Source organism: Hyperolius riggenbachi, chromosome 3 (genome assembly GCF_040937935.1).
Source record: "Hyperolius riggenbachi isolate aHypRig1 chromosome 3, aHypRig1.pri, whole genome shotgun sequence".
Lineage (NCBI taxonomy): Eukaryota > Metazoa > Chordata > Amphibia > Anura > Hyperoliidae > Hyperolius > Hyperolius riggenbachi.
The window spans coordinates 443,896,124-443,902,182 of record NC_090648.1 but is presented as its reverse complement, the minus strand read 5'-3'; positions in this window follow the sequence as shown (position 1 = coordinate 443,902,182).

Below are 6,059 nucleotides of genomic sequence, written 5' to 3'. Positions count from 1 at the left end.
CATTTCCGCATGCGGAAATGCTAAAAACAGCTGACTTTACCGACCACTCGGCAAAGTCAGCATTCATAAAGGCTCTTTCCGCATGAAAAAATGACATTCCCGTGCAGAGCTATACATTTTCGCCTTGTGCGGAGTTTTTCTAGATTAATCTAGAAAAAGTAACAAACACATCCATTCATAAACATTAGAGCAAGCGGTATACGGAAGGAAAATACCGCTTGCTCGACAGCAGCGATAGGCGGGCGGATTACATGTAAATGAATGGGACGGACCTCCCAAGCAGCATCAGGCAGAGGAGCGCACGGAGGGAATCGGGCAGCTTTTATGTTTCCGCATGTCTTCCGCCACGCTACCGCCAGCTTCCTCCAGAAAACCTCTGCACTTGTATCGCAACAGGCAACTTCTTTATGAATGCCCACCCAGAAGTCTTAATTACCGGTTGCGGAGAAGAACGGTGTTTTCCCGCACTACCGTCAGCCTCTTTATGAATGATACCCTTAGGGCCGGTTCACACGGACGGCAGGCGGCGTTGGGGTGGCCAGGAAGTCGCGTCGTCCTGCGACGTCCCATTCGGTGGCGGCGGTACAGAGATCGTCGCGATCGGCGTTTCTCGTCCCCGCAGGGGGACATATAGCCGCGCCGGCTAGCCGTCCCTGGACGTTGCATGCGGCTTCTAGGGACGGCCGAAACGATGCGTTAAATCGGGATCAGAACGCCGCGTTTATGCAATCGACGGTAATCGACGGTAACCGCGCAATGCTAAACGCTCCTATTCACTTGAATGGGAGAGTTTAGCCGATGGGTCCCGAACGCTTGACGGTAGACGCCGCCAAGCGTCCGTGTGAACCGGCCCTTAGTCTCATCACTCCAAACCACTTTGTGCCAGAAGCAGGGTATTTTGTGGTATTTGAGTATTAATGGCTTTCTTCTGTCAACTCAACCAAAAAATGCAGCTTATCTTTCTTCAAGTGCCTCCTTATTGAGCATCTTGAAACTGCCAAACCACATTTTCTTTTGATTCCTGTATTTCACCTTAAGTTGTTTGTGGGTTTTTCCTTGCATTCCAATTTTTCTAGCAGTTGTGGCAGAAATTTTATTTGGTCTACCTGACTATGGTTTGGTTTCATTGGAACAATTTTCCACTTCTTAGAGTTTAAACATTGCTGATCGTCATTCTCAATATTTTTCCAGCAGATCCTTTGATAGTCCTTTTGCTTTCCCCATGACTTAGAATACAATAACATCAGTGCAGCACAGGATGAAAGATGGAAGGGTCTCTCAGGAGTCCAGAAACTCATTGGCCTTTCTACACACCCTTAATTACAAGGAAACAGATCACATATGAAGATGGTTACCTTTAATAGCCATTCAAACCCGTTTGAGGCCAAATCACCAGGGTATGTAAACTTTTGATCAGGGTCATTTGGGTAGTTTGTGTAGTAAATATGAATCAAAAAGTGTAAACACAGTTTACTTCAGCCAACCACTAATCATGAGTGAAAGAAAAGTTTTTGTGTTAACATTCATATTCTCTGAAAAACAGTTAAGAAATCATACATTCTCCCAGGTATGTCAACTTATGAGCACAACTGTATGTATTTCGTACATGAGCTGCAAATCAGTTCTGACTTGTTAAGGCCTGGACTCAGTTCTAAGTCTTGCAGTCTCTGGCACTAAAGGCTGGGGCTGCTCCCACTGCCACCTGCAAGAAATACAGAGATGCTTTTCTAGGAGTTCCTACCGGTACTATTTTTCTGGACAGTGCATTCTGTTGCCATTGATCAGATGTATGGCAGCCTCCACTCTGAGCAGGCTAGTCTTCAGAGTGGTTCAACCCATCTGTACACAATATAGATACAGTACTGCTCCAGTATAGTGTAAACCCAACCTAAGGGTACGCCAACACCTGCCCATTGTGTGGCCCCACCCATACCTAGTTTTAGAGGTGGCATGCCTCCTCTTTGGTCTACTGTACAGTATATCCTCGATTTTAAGTCTAGAAATGTATGTCTGATTTACTAAATAAAAGTATAGTGGTCGACTTATACACGAGTCATAAGCAACAGTGAGTAATATGTGTATCCATTAGTGACATTCCCAACTACAGCAATTTACCCTTGATAAAGTATACTGGGCTGCAGGAAGGTGGGGGTGGGGTTAATAATTGCCGCACTTGGGAGCTTGGAGGAGTTATTAGCTGCACTTAAGGGACAGGAGGTGTTAATGGCTGCAATACTGTATGCAATGCAGTCATTAACCTGTACTGGGCCCCAAGTGTAGCCATTAAATTTGCTGGGTAGACTTATACTTGAGTCAATAAAAAATTCCAGCTTAAGAGGGTCAAATGTTGGGAGTCTACTTATACACGAAGTTGACTTAGATTTGAGGATAGTGTGTGTGTGTGTGTGTGTGCGTGCGTGCGTGCGTGTGAGTAAGTGTGTGTGTGTAATATTCTGGGATCCTGGCAACATTTCAGAGAATATTGTATGTTTAGGGCAAAGTACTTTTGTTCAGTTTTTAACCTCAGAGTACTTTAGAGATTTCAAACACAAGCATTTATATTTGCCTGTGCCTTCTTCCAACCCCGTGCAGGTCGTGGGCTCCTGCACCGTCTTTTCGAGCTGCTCCATTGTCCTGGGGTCGGCTCCGGTAGATTGTCCAGTCGTGGGTTGGCTGTGCACGCATCCTGCAGGTACAGAACATTCCTGGCTACGAGAGCACAATGGGGGTATGCATGCGGCCGGGAATGCACAGTAAGTGCGACTGGCCAATTTCCAACAGGACAAAGTGGCCAGGAAGGGAGCCAATGGCCTGCATGGGCAGGGCCGTTTCTTGCCCCGTTCAGCCAGTTCTGCTGAACGGGGCGCCGATGAGAGACAGATTGGGGGGGCGCCAGGCAGAAAGGTGTGACGTCACAGGTCACATGACCAGAGGTCTCCTCTCCTCTTTCTCCTATGGGCCAGCGGCAGCGTGACTGACAGTAACAGGAGCCAGTCAGTCATGCTGCAAGTTGAAGTTAGTGCTGGTTCTTCCTGCTCCTCCTCCCTCCCCTCGGCTTAGTCACATGACAGTGACGTCTTTCTGGGCTCTGGAGTCTGGCGCGTAGTTCGAACCTGCACAGCTGCTGGTCTTACACACATTTCGCACACACTGTGCTTGAAGTGTGGGGCAGCGACAGAAGACAAGACAAGACAAATAACATTTATATTGCGCTTTTCTCCTTGCGGACTCAAAGCGCCAGAGCAGAGCAGCAGCCACTAGGGCGCGCTCTATTGGCAGTAGCAGTGTAAGGGAGACTTGCCAAAGGTCTCCTACTGAATTAGTGCTGGCTTACTGAACAGGCAGAGCCGAGATTCGAACCCTGGTCTCCTGTGTCAGAGGCAGAGCCCTTAACCATTACACCATCAGCCAGAAGAGAGACTGCTAGGAGCACCCAGCCATGACGAGGAGGAGGGAGAGAGCCAGCCCGGCAAGAGAGAGAGGGGGGCCTGGAGACACCGAGACAGCACACAGAGCCTGTCATCAATAATCCTGTGGCAGCAGGAGCCTGAGCCAAGCAGGAGGAATGGACTGTACACACTGCAAAGAGCCAGAGCCAGGCCAGGGGGAGACAGTAAAACACACTAAGGTACAATCATAGGGCAGCAAATCTATTACTGTCTGAAATAGAGACTGACAAACTCTGTCATACCCTGTGATAATAGCCTTTGAGGTGTGGGTAATATTTATTTTTCACATTTATTCATATTACTTATGCTTTGTTTGTGCGGGTTGCTTGTGTGTGTTATGGCTGTTTTGGAGGGAGATGGTTAGGTGACACTGACAAGGTCTTTGACATTTGAGCACTGAGCCCAGAAGTCTGTGTGTCCCCCACTGCAGCTTCGATCCTGGTCCCACTGTCAGTCCCGTAGTGATACGTTAGCAGCTTTCACAATCACACCCAGGAGCATTATGCGCTGTGCAGAGAAGGCTTCTGGCTGTGGGATCATGAGAAGCACCTGCGCATGCACTATGGGACTGACAGCGGTACCTAGGAGAAGACCAGAGCTGCAGCAAGGGACACACAGACCTCTAGCGGCTGAATGAAGCCCCGGGTAATTTTCAGTTATCTAAGGTTTTTCTGGGCGGAACTTTGGGTCTGCCCATGATCCATCATCACCATGCTCATGTTCCAGTGCATGGCCACACCCCTTTTATTTTATTTTTTTTGCTGCGCGTGCCGCATATGGCAGTCTCCCATGCCAGTGAACCCAGGACCTGCATAGCCACCCTACCACCCTCTGGGGCAGCCCCTGCATAGTCATGCCATAGACTGTCCTTAGAAGAGCTCACAATCTATTCCCTGCCGTAATCATAGTCCAAATAAAATTATTTTGTAGTTGTATAGCACTGACATATTTGTGAATCCGGGGGGGGGGGAGGGAGGGGGAAGGTTGGAGGCGGGGGGTGGGCCCCAGGTTGAAACTTCCCTGGTGGGCCCTTAGTGTCCCAGTCCGACCATGATGTGACGTCACGTCACTGCTAGGCAGGGCCGCGCCTGGGCGGGTGCATTGCACCCAGGCGCCGGCCTCTGACAGGCGCTGGCGGGTCTACCGTCCTAACTTATCTCCCCGGGATGAGGATCTCCCCACTCCATTCCCAGCGACACACTGTGCGGGGCAGGCGGCTGTGCCTGACGTCACATGTAGACGTCGGCGCAGCCCAGTGGGGAAACAGGCAGCCCACCTGACCTCATGTCACGCTTGATGGGGGGAGGAGCCACAGCCTCAGCGTGTGAGACTGCTGCCCGCCCGACCCGTGGTGTGTGCGTGGACAGAGCCAGAGTAGAGTCTAGAGAGACTCACTCTGAGAGAGCGACTAGCAGCGCCACCACAGACACAGTGAGTGCCCGCAGCCCGGCCAGCTCCTCCTAATGCCGCCCGCCACCGTGGTCACAGTCAGCTGCAGCCGCCTGCCTGCCTGTCTGCCTGCCTATATCCTCCTACCTCCTCCACCCAGACCCAGCCAGAGGTGAGTGAATTGCTGTGCTGCCAATAAGATTGCATTTGTGGGGAAATCTGGCTACCATTAAGATTGCATTTGTGGGTAAATCTGGCTGCCATTAAGATTGCATTTGTGGGGAAATCTGGCTGCCATTAAGTCTTAATGGCAGCAGATTTCCCCACAAAGGCAATCTTAATGGCAGCAGATTTCCCCACAAAGGCAATCTTTATGGCAGTAGATTTCCCCACAAAGGCAATCTTTATGGCAGCAGATTTCCCCACAAAGGCAATCTTTATGGCAGCAGATTTCCCCACAAAGGCAATCTTAATGGCAGCAGATTTCCCCACAAAGGCAATCTTATTGGCAGCAGTCGATTTCCCCACAAAGGCAGTCTTATTGGCAGCAGTCGATTTCCCCACAAATTGTGGGGAAATCGACTGCTGCCAATAAGATTGCCTTTGTGGGTAAATCTGCAGGACATGGGTGTGGTTATGTGGTTGGGCGCGGTTAATTTAACCACTCCCATAGGCGCCAGAGAAAATCTTGCACCCAGGTGCCAGGCACCCCAGGCTCACCCCTGCTGCTAGGAGTCAGTGACGCGCGGACACGGTGCAGCAAGACTGAGGCAGGAGGAGCTGTGCGCACCAGCATTTGAAAAAAAATAAAAATGGTGAGTTGGTTTCAAGAAGCCTTTTGACATGATTTCACTTAGCAGCTCTGATTTTGGGGAAGGGGGGGGGGGGGGGGGCATATTTTTGGACTCTCGAACTGGGTGAAATTTAGCCTAGAAACTGCCCTGTGCATGGGGATGAAGGAAGCTACAGTAAGTATAAAGGTTTCTGTTGTACACCTCTCAGAATTCCTTTAAGTGATTATCCTGTATTTATAGCATATTGTTAATGTGTGTGTGTAGTGGTGTGGTATATCTGTTTGTATGTATGATGTGGTGGTGGTGGTGGTGGGGGTGACTGCCTGCAGTTCACAATAAACCAGAAATGGCCCTGCTGAGCACAGTATCAGACTGTGTGGGTGGAGCTGCTGCTTGGATTTCATCATCCACACAGTTACCTTTTGAA